This window comes from Manis javanica, chromosome 12 (genome assembly GCF_040802235.1).
Source record: "Manis javanica isolate MJ-LG chromosome 12, MJ_LKY, whole genome shotgun sequence".
NCBI classification, from domain to species: domain Eukaryota; kingdom Metazoa; phylum Chordata; class Mammalia; order Pholidota; family Manidae; genus Manis; species Manis javanica.
This window is the reverse complement of record NC_133167.1, coordinates 82159195-82179410: the sequence shown is the minus strand read 5'-3', so window position 1 is coordinate 82179410 and position 20216 is coordinate 82159195. Positions and strand designations below refer to the sequence as shown.

At 36.2% G+C, this 20216-nt stretch overlaps 1 protein-coding gene and 1 long non-coding RNA gene across 2 annotated transcripts in view; both read right to left on the bottom strand.

Annotated features, from left to right (window-relative positions):
* Nucleotides 1-20216, bottom strand: part of LOC140844850 (uncharacterized) — a 131507-nt gene that overhangs the window by 52438 nt on the left and 58853 nt on the right. The gene's annotated exons all lie outside the window — the stretch shown is intronic.
* Nucleotides 9953-18273, bottom strand: LOC140845162 (uncharacterized). The gene is made up of 3 exons (XR_012123882.1): nt 17460-18273; nt 15292-15571; nt 9953-10049 (listed from the first exon to the last, which is right to left on the bottom strand). It is a non-coding gene; the product is annotated as an uncharacterized lncRNA (long non-coding RNA).

Below are 20216 nucleotides of genomic sequence, written 5' to 3'. Positions count from 1 at the left end.
TTTACAAACCATTGGTATAGACATGAAGGTCTCTAAAGGTTTTATAACATGTTCCCACTAAGCCTGCCTTAGTATAGACATTCTCTGTTTAATTAAGCAAGTTATATGCATTAAAGTAGATGAGAGTTCATGTTCTAAAACTGATGCTATGAGTTGTTTCTTCATAAAATAGAATAAACATGACATTTAATAGTTAAAAATATTGTCCCTTGCTGTGAATTAAATAAATACTAGGGTAGCTTCCTAGTTGTTCTTCATAGATTTGAAAAATGCCCTGATTTTGGAAGAACTAGACAATTGAAACACTTTCATCTTATGAAGAATGTCTTCAATAAAAATAAATTTAATGAAATTGAAATTATTTTAAGGGCTAGTTCCCCAAATTTCAATTCACTTACAATATATCAGCCCATTATATTTTTCTCTACTAATATTAGTTTCCTGGTAACATGATACATTGTTTTTAAGTATTTAAGAAATGTTATTGAAGGGAAAGTTTGAGTTCCTATGGCCAGGATCCTCACCTAAAACTGAACTTCTTGATGATGTAACTGGCCTGCTGCTAGGCTACTGCTTCCACACCCGTAGGCAATAAGCTATTATTGACTGAGTCACTATATAAAGAGCTTAGCCCAGTGCTCTGGGCGGAGGCAGAGACGAGGATTACAGACCTGCAGACGTAATTCTAGTGCTCAACCTATTGCCGGGAGAACAAGCCGGGTAATAAACCCTTTCAACCCAAGAATGATCCATCCTCATTCCTCAGTCTTCCTGAATAGATAGTGAACTTGCTTGGGGCTGAAACCCATTTCCAAGACAGTTGTAAAGTATCAAAATTTCAATATAAAAATATTCAACAGAGTTAATGCTTTATTCTTTTTTTAATTTCACCCGTATTTCTGTGCATGTTTTATTCTTTCTTTAGCAGACACTTATGCAAGATATATATTTATTCATATTTTTCAATGTACTAAATATTGGACATGTGTGAAAATGAACTGAATTTTGATATAAACCTGATTGAAACAAAAATATATATCATATGGAATGAGAGAGTGTCTAAATAAGTGTAGAATAAAATCTCTTTGGAGTATCATCTATTATTTGTGAAGCAAATAGGTTGAAATAACCATTTCACCCCTTCTTTTTTAGTGCTCAGCTGCTTCAGTGAGTCCTGTGTGTGGCGGGTGATAGAGGGAATAGTCAGTGTGATTTCAAGACTTCATGTAGTCAGTACATTCAGGTATTTTCAACAAACTATCTTTCACTATAAAATTCCCTATGCTATTTAGCAAACCTAACAGGTTAAAATGGTTTGGATTTACACTGGTTCAGTTTCCTCTATGTTCAATCAACATAACCATCTAGTGATATCAAAGCTGGGTAGTCAGGGGCCCATGTTGATGTGGATTCATCAATGTTTACCTGTTCCTCTGGGAATGCAGGCAAGGAAGGTTTTATCCTTGGAATAAATAAATCAATGTTTTGCTATGTGTGCATGTGTATGGGATTGTGTGTATAAAGATATATACATATATATAATTTTTAAAACTCAATTCACTTTGTTTTTAAGAGCTTCTGAAGAACTTTTCCATTAACAGCTAAAGCAGATGGGTTTCATTAAACTGCCCAGACCATTTTTTCCCTAATCATCTGCCTTGCCCAATCTGGGGGGGAAAGGGCAGACACGTGAGGAATCTATTCTTCTCTAACCTTCTCTGCAAGGCATCTGCTAAGACCTCATTCATCACTGGGAAAGCTGTGAATGGATAGCTCACAATACCCCAAGGTCTCATTGGGAGTGGTGGTATAACGCCTAACCTCTCCTCTGGTAAAGAAAAGCAACATGTACTTTTGTCAAACTGTCAGCAAACACTTCCCTCTTGATACAGTTTGCTGAACCCAACCTTCTGCAATGTCAGCTGGCCACAAATGTTTCATTTTTGAAGAAAACCCCCAACCGTTGCCTTGATGTGGTTCTCACTAATGAGTACTTTTGCCTCTGTGGTGGCTGAAAGTGTGTGGGGCTTTGTTTGCCTCCAGAGGGTTCCAAACTATTTAGGAAACAAAATGGCTTTCAAATTTGATTGTTAAATTATACTATTAGGCTATGTGGGCTACATAACTATGTAATAAAGTCAGCCCAAAATATCTCCTTTATCAACTATGTTCAGAATGATAGGAGAGCGTTCAATCATTCATACTATCATAGAACTGCCCTCCTGGCCGACTTGAAGAGTAATGGATGATTGCAATATAAGCAGCAGACGCCTGTCTCACTCCACCCCAGGCATCAACTGGACTGAATGCCAATGTAGTGTTCACTATGTGGCCCACACTTACTTTCAATCGTGAATGCCATACCTTTTCAATCAAATGAGATTAAGGCTGGAGTCATCATCTACTTGTTAATTATAGTGTAAAATAACTCAATCACTTTGTGTTTTGAGGTGGCATGAAAGTTAGGACAGAGATGATGGCATTCATTATGCAAGATGTGAAGTGGTCCGTTCAGCCATGGAAACTTCTTCCATGTAATAATATTTACCCTGATTCCCCTCATAATTTCAGTTCCTGGTTGTCTAGAGGCTAAGACATGTTGAAAATTCAACCTTTCCTTACTTTCCATGGAGTGTCTTCTGTCACATGGTAGCTTTTTATTTATTTTTTGTTTTAGTACAACTACCTCTCCATGTCTGAATAGTTGCATTATTGCTAAGTAACACAAAAGTATTTCAATTTATAGTGAATTCATCTATTTAATGTCAAAGTGAGTTTTTATGTCCTCAGAGATGATTTTCTGTTCACAAATACTTTGATTTAACATTCACTATTAAATATATTGAAATTACATTCCTTAAATTGTAGGAGTTTTTTTGTTCTTTTTACTTTAATATTTATTGGTAAGCCTAGCAAATGCTAATCACTCTTAAGAGGCTTTTGTAAGTAAGTGCTTTTTCCATTTATAAACTTATTTAAATACACTTCCCAACCATTTTAAACTATTTGAGGAATGATTATATCTTCTTTTATGCTTACATAATTAAATTATCCAGTTGACAATAAACTATCCAAAGTACTTAAGTGAATCTTATGAACCAAGTAAGTAAAATATGTGTGGCATTCTCATAAATCATTCCTTAGTATGTATAAGCTTTACCAGACCTCAATATAAAAGTGTAAGACTAGATTAATTACTCAGTACATTTAAAAGCCTAATTATATCAACCCTGATTGGCTAAATTCTCAATTTTTTATTGAGAAATTGAAATATTGATATTCTGGGTTAAATTCTTTTAGATATTTCTCTACTTAATTTTAATGTCCTTATGGTTACTATATGTAAGTCAATTAGATATTATAATACATCGTAAAATCCTTGACTCTTCCTGTTCTGATGGCTATCGTTGTGTAATGACCAGAAACATAAATTGGGATTCCAGTGATACACCCTGAACTCTTTTTCATCTGTAAACAAAACTTTGTAGCTTAAATAATGGGGTAGTCAGGTAGAATTATCCATGCCACATCATTGCTTACTCCTGACAACTTGTAGAAGTCTGCACATTTCACCAATATGCCATGTCATTTAATGAGACTTTGTGTTATTTTGTCTTCTTATACATTTAGGTGGATTCTCATGCTAAGTTTACAGTTCTTTAAGACAATCAAATGAAATAGGGCTGAATTTTTAATTTTTCTAGTAGTTTGAGAGTTCTGCCAATATCACGTATCTTTGAAGTCATGAAAAACCTTGAAGTGTGGTAAATAGGGAACAAAATTTCATGTATGTTAAGCCTATTTTGAGGACTCATCAGCTTCATGCCTTTGATTTACCTGTTTTTAGCCACTATCATTTCTTACAAAATAGTCTATAAGGCATGACGTCACAGTCAAACATTTCGTAAGCTTACACCATCTTTGTTGCCATCACCTCTCAATGTAAATTCACTGATTCTGTTAAATAGCTTTACTTCCACCCCCACCGAATAAAATGACTTCCTAAGTACAATCAGTGAAACCTTACATATGCCTTGAGGCCAACATCAAATCCCACTGTACCAGGAGGGATCTTCATTATTTCACTTAGATGTGACCATAGATACCAAGGCCCTCAAATTTGCACTAATGGTTCTCCAGCCATGCCGGTCAGAATTCTAGGTGGGCTCTTGCCCTGGGCGATAAGAGGAATGGGGTGTCAAGTAGCTGGAGTTCTAAATCTTGCTCACCTGCTTCAACCAGAGTGGAAACACTCTATTATTTTTCCTTGTTCAAATGCAGTTTACATCTCTATAAGAATACCGCAGCTTGAAAAGTAATAAAGGGATCCAAAATAAAACAAAACAAATCTTTCCTCTCCCAGCTTGATTATAAATGCCAAGAAAGTGATCATTTCCAAAATTCCTTTGATTTCTCCCATACCTCTTTGTCTATCATAATGAATAAAATGCTACTATACAGGCTAACATTATGCTAGGTAGGTATAAGAAAAGTAAACTATTATTTTAGAGATACTGTGGTATAATGGAAAAATTAGGCTGACGGTTAGGAAAGCTAGTTCAAGCCTGTAGCACTTGCTGTGTTAGCTCTAAGAGTGAGATGATTGGCCCCCAATTAAATTGAGTAATAATTGCCCTAATGCCAAATCAAGCACTACTGCTGAGGCAGGTAATAATTCTGGTTAAGAACTTGAGCTCTGAACCTAGACTGCTCAAGTTCAAATCCTGGCTATACCTTACACTTTTGACCTCTGATAAGTTACTCAACCTTCCTAGGCCTCAATGTTTTGATCTGTAGGATCAAGAGTACCATACCTCTATGTCCTACAAGGTTTTGCATTAAATAAAATAAGGCCAAAATCGTGACTATCATCAGTATTAACAAAATTACTATAACAGCATCTTTTCTGGCCAATTACCCAGAAATAATATGTACCTATTTGTATTGGTGGGCCATCTTATGAAAGGTGATATGATGGCATCTATTCTTTATTCATTAACCTCTTCTCCTTGAGGTAAGCTTCCTAAGAACAGGACATCAGGGTGAAAAACCTGTCCTGGTTTGCCTGGGACTTTTCCAGTTTTAACACTCAAAGTTAAAACCCAGGTACCCCTTGTTTCTGGGCAGATAGTTTTACTCTCCAGCCTCTTTCTCTGTCCCCTAAAATATTCAACATAGTTTCTTACATGTAAACAGCATTCAATTAACACCTATGAAGTAAAATAAATTCAGTTGATCACTGTCAAAATCCATCTATTGGTTCACTATACACCAGACACATTTCTTAACTGCAAAACCAAGGAAAATGTCTGTACCTTATGTGATTGAAAAGTTGCCAGGTGAATTGCACAGGTCCAGGAAAGTCAAAGAAGATTAAAAGAGAAAATCTAATAGTGCAATAAAAATAAACTACCCTGAAAATTTTAATATACAGTAATTAAATATTTTATTCATCCATTGGCAAGTAGAGGAGAGGTTGATATTAACTAGCTAAAGTAGTAATCTATTAAAATAAATGGGTCCAATAGGCATTAACTTTTAATAAGATAGCAATTGTATGTTTAATAAATACCAATAGTTATGAAATGTAATGATGGGGCATTATGGTAAGGGTTTATAAAATATATTTCCTTTAAGGATTCAAAAATGTTTTAATAAATGATATTTGTTAAAAATCATATACAGTGAAATAAGAACATCTCTGCTTTAAGGAAAGCATGGGTAATGCTCTCTACTAATTATTAGTGCTAATGCACGCTGAAGGAGGCTGCTTGGTTATCCATCTTTTGAAATCCCCATCAACGAGTCCTTGATCTTGGCCGTCCCTTGAGGGCTAATGCAAGCCTGATACGTTCATGCTTTGCACGCCCAGCTTCAGTGATAGTGCATCAGAAGGGTAGAGGTTCATAAGTCATACTTTCTGCTCTAGTCTCTGTTAGAAATATCAACACAGCATACTTTCTGAAGAGTTTTAAGTACTTCCAACCCCTGTTGGAAACAGGAAGGGCAAAGGTAAAAGCAAAATTTTTTTTAAAAGTGAAGGAAACATTGCTGAATTTCAAGAAAGAAAAAGAAAAATGCTTGCTTTGCATTTGGACTAAGGTTAGGATATTTATATGTATTTTTTTCTTTCTGGTTACTAATTCATTCACCCCATGATCCTTGGGAGGGCAGAAAGTCAAATAGCCTTGTCCTTTTGGCGGTCTGTACTCTGAGTGACTTTTCTAGGTTCAGAGCTCCCACTGACTTCAAAGAGGGGAAAGGCCATGGAAGAAATCCACAGGGTGCTAGGGAGAAAAGGGCCAGGGACAAAGCTGTAGTTAAGTCATCTGAAGTGTAACATTGTTTCTTTATCATCATCTGGTGGGTTCAATTAAGTTTTATCTTTGATATTATATAGCAGATTTTTTTTCTCTAGGTGAAATGGAAACATCTGTATGTTGTCATAAATCTAAGTCCCCATGAAAAAAATCATAATTCTGAATGGTTTTATGTATAAATGTCCAGCCAGAAAGACATCAGAAATACTGTTCCCTTCCTGCTTTATGAGTCCATATAACTCAGAGCTACCCAGACAATATGCTAAATTTTGGTGGTGGCCAATTAAGTTTAACAAGAAGTCTATTAGGTGTTCACAATCATTTGAGTAACACTTAATTGGCATGGATATCTGACCAGATGAAAAGAGGAGGTGATCCTGGAAATGGGGAGGCAAAATAAAGTAGAGTGACACAAAAGACTGCTATTATGTAATAGTTTTGTTACATGAATATTTGTGTGTGTGTAAATTTCATGCAACAGTAATCCAGTTGGGCCTTTGTTCCCACCTCCAGTACTTTATTCTTGACCTACATTTGAGGTGGAAAAGAGCAAATGCATGCATTTTTTTCTAAATTTCATTTGAAATGAATTACTCAAAATGTGTATCATATTTTTAACATCTTTTTAACATTCAAATCCCTTTTTGTTAATGTGTTACAGTCCTTACTGTTTCATGTCTGAGGTCTTACATCAACTTTTATTTTTCTTCTGGCTGCATTTTGGCTATTTTAACACCTTGCTGTCAAACACCACTTCACAGGCTAATTTTTAATATTTCCACTGAACTTTCTACATCTCCATGTGGAGTTCTTTCCTTGAGCAACCCACTTGTGTTATCTTCTTTCCAAACCTCTAATAATGAGCCTTGCATCTGTGTGACTAATTTCTTCCAGAACTTGTCACTAACTACCAAGTGCTCACACTGAGATTATACTGTTACTACCTGAGAATTTCTACATTCAGCAAAGTTGCCTTCCTCTTCCCCCCCACCACTCCCCCATAGCCAATAACTGGTGCCAGTTTTCCTCATCAGAGTAAAACCCTAGTTTCTGTGGTCTGGTCTTTGCAGATAGTAACAGAGCTCCATTGAGAAGCCTTTTTCCTTGGTAAAGCCTAATATTGAATAATATTGAATAATATTGAATATGGAAGGACTGTACCAGAGTAGCATAAGCTTAAGATCATGGCTCTCCTCCTGTGCCTCGTTCTATATCCTCTTTACAAAATCCAGACTCCAATAAGTAGAGTATGTAGTATGCTCCAGCCTACCACCGAGTTACTGTGTAGTTGCAATAAAGACCACATCAAGATCCACAAACCCAAAAGTGCTCACTACCTGGTCTGAGGAAAAGGTTTCCAATTTACAGGCTAGCTAAAAACAATGATAATTCCTAAGGTAGAGTTTTAGTCCTTGTTTCTAATTCTTTCCCTTTCCCAGTAAAAAATCGTGGTCACCCAGGGGAAATTGCAAGATCTCATTCAACTTTCTCTCTAGCTGAGTTCATGAAAGAGATTTCTTTTTTGAGGCACTTTTTTTTTTTGTCTGGGTCTCTGTGCATGTATATACGTTTTCTGGAGCAGCATATATTCAGTGGCTAGGAATATAATAGTTCAGATTCAGAAGATTCTGGTGTTTGAGTACAAACTTGAATAGTTTGACTATGGAGTTTACACAGATTACTAAGACTTGTAAATCTCAACTCCCTCATCTGGAAAAAAATACAACTATTAACACTTGCCTGAAAAGATTTTGTAAGAAAAAAATAAATATGATGTTGTCTATGAAGTTCATAAAGCACAAATCAAATGCTCACCAACAGCTCCTCACCAGTAAATGGGGAAACTGTTGAATACTCAAATGCCAAAACAAACTCACTTACCACTCTTGTCCTGGAAGCAAACACAAGCTCAGAAAATTTAGCCATCGTAATGATACCAAATAAAGGCTTACTCACTTATCTAAAAATGAAATGAACTGTAGCCATGCTTTCATAGGCAGTAGAATAATGAGGTGCAATAGATTGAGCTTAATAAAATGCAGCTTGGGAGAGCATGTATTAACACACATCTCTAGCTTATTTTGAAGGGTAGCTGCAAATAAAACCTGGCCATTTCTGTAAACATGTAAATCTGTATCAGAGCTTTTAAATTTTTAAATTCTTTTTGCATACTGCTATCACAATTTCACTTTGATGGAAAATAAGTGAAACAGAATAATGCATTGGCTTAAAAATGATTCAAGGAAAATCCATCAACCAAGTAGTTTCTAGAAATCTGATTGAGAATTATGCAGCATAAATATGTATTTAAAAAAGATTTTTTAAAAGTTGACTTGTGATTTCTTTTAACCCAGAGAATAAAACAGAAATGATAAATTTAGTTTGAGAAAACATAATTTGCCTATTTCACATCCTTTCCAATCTGAAGCGGTACCAGCAATGTTGAGAGTGACAGTACATATGTTATGACTGTTTGAGTTTCAGAAAGCCTTTGGTTAAATTCTGCATAATTGGTTCCTGCTTAAGGCAGCGTGCGCAAGAATCCAGGAGGAGACATGGGAGTAGACAGATAAAGAATGAGTGAAAGAAACAAAAAACAGACACTCCTGGTAAGAGGAACCATGTCCACTCTGGGGGGAAGTATTAAGAGGGTCCCACATGGAGCAGGGCTTAGATCTTGGCTGCCTTTTATCTGAGTAACTGATTCAGACAGTGGGATCAGATTTAAGTGGTTACATTTGTGGACGCTGATTGGCGGACGGTGAACTCTGGAGATAGCTGCCAGAGAGCTTCGCAAGGCGCCGATGTACTTCATTATAGCACAGAAGACCAACACGTGGCATTTAATAGTTATAAGCACATTAGGCTCTGAATGCCTTTACATAAGGATTCAGGGGAAAGGCACATGAGGTAGAGCCTTAATAATAGAGGCATATACGACACAGGATAAATAAAAATCTGTAAAAACCTGAAGGTGAACGTTTTCGCACTTAATACTTCAGGGTCGCAAATATAAGGACTAATTGGGTTAAACCATTAACATTAAAATAACACCACTTTGAGGAGAACTGTATTTGCTCAGGGAACTAAAATAGATTTTGAATCTTTCACAATTTGGATGCAAGTTCAAATTTCAGGTCATTTAACAGTGTGCCTAGATATTACAGACTAGGAACAAATCAGCAATGCATTTCCAGCTTTGTGAGTCCTTCTAAAGTCATTTTGCAAGAAAACACAGATGAAAGAGAAAGGGTATGCTTGATACAGTGAAATGATCTCCTCCATAAGCACGGAACATTTACATGGGGTATAATGCGGGCCCCACAAATTGGAAAAGATGACCCACTGATGGAATGAATGCTGGCATGGGACTAAAATGTTCTTTGTCTCTACTTTATCAATTTAGAAATAAATGAACAAAAATTGCTCCTTCTTCAAAAACAGTTGCATATGCAGTGTCATCATTCCAACTTCAATTTAAAGAAAGCAAGTTAGTCATTACCATTAACAGTTTTCAATGTGAATGGGAAAAATGCAAGCAACAGGAAGTGAATGATTTCCTTAAAATCGTCATATTATATGAACAATCAGATGATTCACGTTGACTTTAAAAAGAAAACACTTAACGCATATTGTAGCACACAAGACTATTCATGTTGTCGTTTTATTGATTGCACGAAACACTCCACGGTGATGACAGAATCCCAGCTTGTCATTGTGATTGATCATCTAAGAGTAAAGAACAGAATGCAAAAAGTCAACAAACAAACATTTTTAAATGAAAACTTGAAACAAGTAATTTAACTTTTAAACTGGTCAGCTGCTGCTCATTAAAATAAATCAGAACTGATAAGAGAGAAAGGAAACGAGATAAGATTAGTCTGTTTCAGAAAAGGTCCCATAGACTCTGGCTAAGAGTTAAAGATGCTTTCTGCTTAATTCTGAGCAAACAAAATTACAGGAAACAGTCAATCCCCTAGACTCTCAGTTTGGAGAAAGGCTAGACATTGATAGCAAATAAGTTTTATCTGTTGTATGGGCTCTCAGAAAGATTTTGAGGCCACTTCTAGACTCATTAAGAAAATTCCTTGAGCAGTTACCACTGTTTCTTGGAAGAAATACTAATAAGGTATTAGTCACCTTGAAGTTAAACATACAATTTTGAAACGTTAAAAATCTTATTACAATTTGTTAAAGAGGATTGGGGCATACTGCTATTTCTCTATATAAGTATTGATTTGTATTCATTCAAAAAATTACCTGTCCCAACACCTTGAAATACCGGTTTTAACTGGAACACTAGCAAGTGTGTTATCAAATTTTCATGTTAAATATATTTACTTTCATCTTCTTTTTTTATTTTTTATTTCCAGAGAAGCAAATACTGTCCTGTATCTGATACCTGCTGTAACACACATTGATAGATGACAAAATGTTAAAAAGGGAGATAATAAGACTTAACACTTGTTGATGATTTACTGTTTCCCAAGTATGGTGGAATGTTATGTCCCATAACTAATTTATATACAAGTCCTCGGAGGTGAGGTTTGTTATCACTGTTTACTGATAAGAAACTAGAATCCTAGTGAAGTCAAGTAGCTTCCCAGGGGTAATGTCAGATCTAGGAATTAAACACAACTTGGTTTTCTTTTAGAGTTCACATTAGGAAAGATTCTAAAAATGAAGTCTATGTGAATTTAGAAATAGTTTTTGAATGCCTATTGTCTTCTTGGCATTATTATGGGTACTGGGGGAAACAACAAAAACAGAAGAATTACTGTAACATACAATTTACTTTTCAACTTCAAATATTACAGGGTCTGCAAGTCTGAGCAGATCAACTACAAGGGACAGTCAAAATCATTTACCAAGGAGAACAGGAATGGCTATCAGAAGTTTTTTTGTTATTGGTATTGTTGTTAGGCATACTTTTCTGAAACAAAGTCAAAGTATACCAAATAATCATATACTAGGTAGGTTTTTTCCCCCCTAATCCTTTTTGGTGAGGCTTTAAATATTAAAATGAATAGACTATATAGAAAGACTGCTATACTATCACCAATTCCATGTTTAACACACATTATATATATGGCTTGCAACTCCTAGAGTGGGTTGCATGGTCTCCAATTTCAATCTGTACTCTCCAAAGATGCCTGGCTTGATAGACAGTTTATGGAGGCTCTTAAGGTCAAATCCAACTCTCTGTAGCTCCTAATGATGCCTCCCTTACACCGTGATGAAGCCAAAGCCCAAAAATTTGACCACACCTCCTGTAAGATCGGCAAATCTTCAAGCATACCGCTGTGGGAAAGAGATCTCACATTCCTAGTGTTTATGGTTGCTTACACACGCCCTCCCCTTCCCCATGTTCTGCAGATCAAACCCTACAGTGGACAGTTTAAGTAAGGGAGAAACCCAGATTCTAAGCATTATTTCATCCATCTTTCAGAAAAAGGAGAACAACAAGAAGCATTGTCTCAACAAGAAGACAATTTTGATTCCAGCTTCTAAAATTGTTAATTTAATAACATAAAATCACTATATATGTATAAAATCTATAAACAACAGGACAGGATATTTTATCCTATATTGTCTTAAAAGTCCTGTTAGCTTGTATTCATTCCTCTTTCCCTTAGCCATTTTGCATCCAGAAATCTCCTTCCCATGTGGCTAAAGCTCTGATGTATTAAAATAGCACTTGGCATATTTGTGCAAGATCTAAGTGTCTGCATTTCTACCCAGCCCTTGCTTCCTTCTTTCAAATTCCTCTTTTGGTTCCTACAACGGTAAAATGAAGAACATTTGTAAAAAGTTCCATAGAAACCATCAGTTTGCAAAAGACTGGTATGTTTGCTTTACACGAAAACACCTTCTATGTAGTATGTTTCCTCTTTTCCATGAAAAAAAAATGGAATCATCCGTACTGATTGAGTCTAAAGTGGAAATGGTCCTGATAGTTCCCTTACCTTCTACCTCTAGCTCTTTTCCATCGGAAGTTCTGATTGCCCTGCTTTGATTTTATACCTTTTCAAGTTTCCCAGTAGAATTTGCACTTTGCTGAACACACAAGAAAGGAGTAGAAGGATGAATATTGGTTTTTGTTTGTTGGTTTTTTCCCTGATTTAGTTCAGCAAATTTCAGCCTTGCCCTACTGTTTGCACAGACCATGCAGGTAAAGAAATGATATACATAAATTACTTCATAGAATCCTAATAACAACCCTTTGAGAAGACTTCAGCAAAATCCCAAAACCAGAGAGTGGCAGAGCAAAATCCAACTCAGGGTGTCTCTGATCTCGACGCCCCTACCCTTACGATACCACCCCTCAAACTGTACCAGTCAGCAGGATTACACTACCATACTGCTTGATCTTTCACTCCATCTAAGTGCAGATCCTGGGAAAGGAGGGAGGCTTGTAAAGGTATTCAGATTAAAAATACCAGGTCTGTATTTTCTGGGATGCCTAAATAATTCATTAGTGTTGTTTACCAAAAGCAGTAATAGAGAACAGAGCTAGACCAGTGAACAAGGAATGCTTCCAACAAGTACAGGTACCCAAGTACAAGTCCCATGATCTGGCTCACTTTAGACACTTTTTAATCCACTGATGTATTACCAGAAAATACTAGAATATCAATTGTTGGAAGTTCTTAGTTGGTCAAGTAATTTAAAACAGTGTTTACTGTGTATCAGTGTGTATGGATCATAGAATTTCAGAATTGAAATCCATATTAGATTTGTTCTGTTCTATTCCTTTCTGTTGACTTTGGATGGAGGCATGTGAAATACAATTTCAACATAGGTCTACCTACCTACTCACCTCTCTACCTACCTATTGATTCACCTGTCTTTACAACTCTATTCTTACTTTTCATCTAGCTATGATGTAAGGATATGTCTTCAAATCTCCACCATGCCCACAGAGAAAGAAAACACTTCTTTGTTTTGAGTTAAGAATGAAAGTATTCCCTGCTGGGATTTGATTATCTTGTCTGAATTAAAAGTATCACGTTTACTTCTAAGATTCCATTTGAATATATGCCTTGCATATTATTTGGAAAATCAAAATACTAAAAAGGCCCCCAAAAAGAAGAAAAGTATTGGGTTTTAGTTCTCCCAACTGAGTGAGTTCTCCACGTGGCAGCGGCTTCTCATAGCATTCCCAGCCAGTTAGGAAAAGAACTTCTTTTGGAATAAAAAGGAAAATCTGGGCTGTGTGTGTGTGTGTGTGTGTGTGTGTGTGTGTGTGTGTGTGTGTGTGTGTGTCTGTATGTGTTAAAGAAAACCAATATTAATTATCTCTTATCTACCAGGTATAGTGTTAGGTACTTAAAAGGAAATATTTCAAATAATTTTTACTGTGGCATAGAATTTTTATTTTAAATACTAGGTTCTCAATTTTTCCAAGGTCATCCAGTTTTTAAGTAGGAGAGTCACAATTTGAAGCTTAATTTTTATCATTGTACTCACTTAACATTTATAGCCTCTGTTGTAAAAGTCACATTGATCTCTAGGAAACCTAAGGAAAAAAAATCACCAAATGCAATAGGTCAACCATGCATAAATTTGAACTATGGAGAAGAAAAAAGGTACAGTAATTTTTCTAATAAATTATACATACACACACACGTATATATACACATATTCAGGTTCAGATTATTGTATAATTTTCTCTTTATGATGTGATACTATTTTTTGTTTGATTTTGGCTCCTTGGTTCTCTAATGGAACTAGAGAAATGTCTTCCAGTCATAGGTTTTATATTTCTCTCCACACTTTTAACATGTTTACACACATTTAATTCTTGCCCATTTTCATTAACTTGTGATGAAAAAAGAAGATTGTTCAAACAGGTACAGCATATTAAGATAAGCACCATTTATATTATTTACTCATTTGTGCACAAGTATCTCTGTTGGGATTTAAATTAGCCAAGAAGGAAAGCAGATTGGGTATGTTGATCAGTCCTTGTCAGAGCTGAAAATGAAGGGAGTAACTGTCAGTGAGGAGGCTTGGCTTCAGTTTAGTTCACAGCAGGAGTGCCATTTCTGACTGAAATAGTGTGGATGTGGATTTTATATATTCTAGATTCATCTTTGTGCCATAGACCAGGAGTACTGTAATTTCCTAGACATTTTCTAGTTAAAATTTCAAAAACTCATTTTCATTACACCTTGGAGGTGATGCAAACATTAACACATCGTGAATGCATATATGCTACTCACTGAATTATTAAAGATACTAATAATGTAAAAGGTCAAGACCAAAGAGACAGCAAGAGGTAAACTGCTCACTATCTCGGGAGGTAATGTCACATTGTTAATTTGTTGTTCCCCAGCCTATACTCCTATCCCTCTCTTTTCCTATTGACAACTTACTGTTTCTAAGATGACATTATAGCTGTTAGGCAGAGAAACAGGTATGAGTGGGTGGAGGGAGAATAGGTCAGTAAAGCCCACTAAAAGGGACTCAAAGAGTTAACCAGATAAAACCAGGGAGCCAGAAAAGACAGAGTTAATAAGTTAATCAGTTGAAGCTCCAAAGGCCACGAGTAACTTGGAATGTCTGGATATTCCCCAGATAAAGTATCCCAGCACAGCCCATGTCTTCACTGTACCAATCAGATCATGTCGTTGTAAGATGTACTTCAGCATGCTAAAGGGCCCAGCTTATTCTTTAGCTTAACCTATATGCTGTTTTTCCTCTTCCTCCAGCTCCTAATCAAGTAACTTTGTAACGAGTGCAGGTAACAGACCTCAGAAGTGTAAATAAACCTATGTGAACAAAGAATGCTGAAGTACCAAACCAACACAGTCACCCAAATAACGCTATTTTTAGATAAAACTCCAAAGGAATTATAAATCACCTATATACATCATGCCTTATGCTGACCCTTACCCAAAAAAGCCCTCTAAAATGCCAGACCCTATACCCTTAAATGTATGTCTTCTCGGAGGTTGCCCACACTCACCTTTCTTTGAGTGGGTCACTCTCTCTGTCCTACTCCAGGTGAGTAGGGAGGGACTGCTGAGAGCTCTGATCTGGGCTTGCAAGTTCCCATCGCCCCGGTGGCCTGGACAGGACTGCAGCTGTATGACTGTGCTCTTTAGTAGCCTGCCTGAAAATATCCTTTCTTTGCTTCTGGAAAGTTCTCAGAACATACTCTCACTCCATCAAGTGTTCTGCGGCATCCCCAGATCCTGGGATGGTAGGGACATAGTTCCTGTGAGAAACGTGCTCACTGGTCCAAACTTAGTAAGTGGACAGGGAGACAAAGAGAACAGCAGAGCAATGCTTTAATGACAGTGTTGCAAGATCGGGTGTCTGGTGAGCAGGCTCACTCAGGGCGGTTGCAACAAGCAACTTATTCCTTAGCCTGCGAGTCCCTCCCTGGTTCCCCTGGCTGAGTATTACAGCGTTCACATTCTTCCCCAGATGTCGCCTAAGCAAGTTATATCCACATTAGGCTTTCTTTACATTTGTCTTAATTTTATTGGCTTAAAACTTTTTTTAAAGCTTTTTTAAATTAAAACTTAACATTTTGGTTTAAAACTTTTTCTGCATCTTTTTTTGTTTGTTTGTTTGAAGTGATGCAGAGCCATTTTTCTTAATTTCTCTCCCCATCCCAGCCAGAGTGACTCCCTGGTACATGTTCTGACATGTAGGATTCTTGTTAATAGCATTTTATTTAAATGTTAATACCTCTGGGACTAAGTCACATTTAGTTTTATGCCATTTCTAACAGTTTCCACACCATGCAGTTCAAGTGGACACTGGATGCCATGTGACACTGGCTCTAGGAGTTGCAAGGGATTATGCCCTAAAGCCAAGCAGCAGTTCAGTAAGCTGCCCTTCCCTCCATTTTTCATTCCTCTCTGCTTTATTCAAGTAAACCTGCCTTTATCTACCTTCGCTCTAGCCCATTCCTCTGGAATGGATTCAAATAAAACTTTTACTTCTGTGTCTCTGCCCTTCAGTTCTTGGTTGCAGCACAGACAAGAACTGAGGAAAATAAACTCAACCTCTCCTAACATAGCTAGTCTTGTAGTTCTCTACTGGTAAACTATGAACTCACTGACAGCTATAATCAAGTATTGGCTTCATTATTTCACATTTTTTTCTTTCTCTACACATCTGTATGCCTTAGAACAGGTTGAGTGTCCTATAGTACAGGATGCTGATACATGTGTGTTTTCTGAATGGATGTGTGAATCATAGATTGAATGAATGAATCTGATCACTTGTTCTCCAGAATATCCTGGTCATTTGGAATACGGTGCGATGTGTTGAGAACAGCACCACTAAAAATTCAAGCTACATTCTTGAGATAAAGTGATTATAACCAAAAATTGCCTTTGGCTTATGTGTTATGGTCTCCTTAGTTTGAAAAGTCAAACATGGATGGTGAATTTAGAAAGTAGTAAAGACTAAACAGACAGGTTAGGAGTTTGAGATAAGTTATAGATATTTCTTGATTTTTCTGTTATTGGATACATCCATTCATCATTAGCATTGCATAGGTATATCTATCTTCTCCTTAGAACTTTTTGATAACTGTTATCTCCAAATTGCTCTCTGGAGCACAGTATTTTAATTCTAAAATACATTTTAGTTCTTATATGGTATTAATGAACCCAGTATGATAAGAATATATAAAACTGCATCAACAGTTTTAAATGGCAAAATTGATATTAGAAAATTAAAACCACAGTGTGTAATCATGACAATTTCCTAGAATGCAGATAAAAGTAACACAAAATGATAGTTACAATATAAAGTAAAATCATTTCTAGATTAGCAATTATATGTGCACAGAAAAATCAGAACATGTGGCAAAGAAGTAATAATCATGTAGCTAAAGGTAACTATAAAAATAAAATAACAGAGAAGCAAATTTTAAAACTTCACTATATTTCAGCCTAATAAACTAAAAAGAGACTCAGCCATGACCCACTTTGGAAAACATGATTTAACAGGGTAAAGAAAAATTTGCATGAGAATTCATGTAGATTAAAAACTCTAATAACTTGTATAACATAGCCAGACTGATCACAGCCTTGACTCTACAGTACTGGATGGCAAAATACAAGGGAAAGCCCTAGGGTGTTTATTAGGTGACCCATTATTATTGTCCAGTACCTTCTTGAACTGCAAGATTCCACAAAAATCTTCATGTAAAACTGATGAAGCTGCACCTTTCCAAACTTGATATCTACCCAGAAATAAGACAACCGTGTATTTAATTCTCCTGGATTCAAATTGGCCTTTTTTTCTTCTTCTGGACCAGTTTCCATGTCACAGTTGTTGTTTTTATTTTTCAATGACTTTGGAGTGAATGTCACTTGGCTTTGCCATGGTCTGATGCCTACACCTGCTTTTACATGACCTTTCATGGCAGCTAACCTGATAGCTGCCCACAGCCTTTGTGTCTTCAGGTCTTAAGAGAAAATGTGATTGGTCACTGGCCAGCTGACAGCTAATATTCCCCTTGGTCCAATCATCTAGGCAAAGTGAAAGGCAGAATTACATGAGCCCTTAGGTTCCACCTCCATAGAGTTGGGGTGTAGATAGTTTAAAAATATATACTTAGTATGTAAATATTATCTTGTTTAGTTTACATTCCATAGCACTATAAACAGAAATATATGCTCAATAATAAAATATTTGCTTCAGAAAATATATCCACATCCCTTTAAAAATGTTAAGGTCACTCAGTAAGGGCTACACATAATAACACAAAAGTGGTGAAATTGTGAAATAAAGGACTATTGGTGGGCATTTAAATCAGTTAAACATTGGAATAAGTAATAAAAAAGATAAGATTACAAATCACATTGGAAATGCTTATGATGATTCTGTATAAGGTGATACATAATAAAATGATTAATAATACAAATAAAATAATACCCAAGTTCTCATACCATAAGTTTTAATAAAGACAAGAAGGGTTTCTGCTTACCCCTTCTTCTAGTGAGGGCACAGTGATTTTCCTGAAGGATTCATTCCTTCTAATGTATCTTCAGTCTCTCTGAGACCTTCTGTGTTTAAGGAAGGACAGGGGACCTTCCTTCTGTGAAAAATTCAGTGAAAACTCAGTATTTAACCTTTATTTTTTCTAAGACTGTTAGTTAATAGAAACTCTCTTTGGAACTTGAAGCTGATAAGATGAATGACTGGAATTTGGTAAAATAAACATATAGTGACACTGCCTAGAAATTAACTTCAAATGTTGAAATACTGCCTCCTGGTGATGTAACTTAAGTACCTGTGTTTAGCCATATTTATCAATAAATTCGGATTTTTTAACACCAATTTGATTTGTATTTCACTTGCAGCCATATCAATTGTAAATATTACAAAAATGCTTCTCAAAACCTTAAACAAATTCTTATGAATGTTTTTTCACTTTTTCTTTCATTAGTTCTGCCAAAATAAGACATCCTTGTTCTCATTATTTAGCTTAGTTTAAATCCCTTAAATCCTGTTAAGTGGATTGTGAGATTCTTTCCTGATAGGTTTTTCCTTGATATGGTAATTTTTCCTAAGCTATTGTTTTCAGAAACCGTATGTAGTTCAGGTTGCTGGGGTTTCTGTAGTAGTGATATAGCGGTGGGTTGTGATGAAGATCTGACACTTTCATGCTAATAGGCTAACCGGAAACACGCTAGAGAACTGAAATTCCACGGAGGAAGCCTATGAGGTTGCTTTCCTTTGTCTTCCATCCTTTCCTGGTGTAAACAAATGAGCACATGGCTCGTCTTCCCAAACACACTGGGAGCAGTTTGCCCGTCAGTGCTGCCCTCTTCCATGAGCTCTGTGTCAGCAAGTCGGGATGCTCTTAGAGGAGAGTTAACAGCAGATGGACAGGAAAAGTTCTATCCTGCATTTATCTGGTAGGACTTTCAGATAAATGTCACATTTGCTGCAGTCTGCGCTGGGGATTGCCTGCCAGCAATGCAGAATGAAGACTCGATTTCTGTAGATGCTTCAAAGCCTCAGAAGCACATGGAATCCCCCCCCAATCCATGCCTGTTAACTTGATACACGGTTGGTTCTCATGAGGATGTGGGAGGACCGTCAGCATGTTGCTTTGGAGCCTTACTTTTCCTATTCTTATTTATAAAATTGAGTTTGGATTGGATTCTTTCTGAGTCAGCTGAGAATTTAACATCAAAGAGAACATAGAACATACAAAGAGAATATAGCATATAAGCTTTAGAAACAAAGAAAACAAAAGATAGAAATGACACAATTCAAAACACATGGTGATGAAGGGAAAAACAAATGTCCCTGTCATGATGAAAAAGGATAAGGACTAGCATTTCCTTTAATACACAAATTCTGTTTGTATTGAAAATCAAAAGTCAACTATGTGTTCCTTAGAAAAAAATACACCTAAGAAAGTATCACAGAAAATAAAAGGGTTGGTGCAGATCGTATCAGGCAAAAGCATGTAAAGTGCGGGGAAGGAAGAGTGGTGAGAGTAATAATTCCATACAAAGTAGAAATCAAGGAGAAAAGCATTAAATGAACAAACACAAAACAGAGCCTATTTTCTAGGGCCTTTATGAGTCAAATATAGCTTCAGCAGGCGATTAGTTTTAAGGCAATAAATGAAATAAAATAAACATAGAGAAACAATAGGAAGCTCAAGTATATAACTCACTCCTGACACATCAGCTTGGTGAAAAGCATGCATAGCAAGCTGTTTTTTGACACACAAGTAATGTATGGATTAATTTAAAAGAAAAAAGTACAGATGCACAATATTTGCTCACATTATTTTTATTACATTATTTAAATATGCAGAGACACAAAACCAGATATAAATATTTCTTATGCCTTTAAAAAACAATGAAACAAAACAAAAATACAGATAAAATATAAACAAAATTT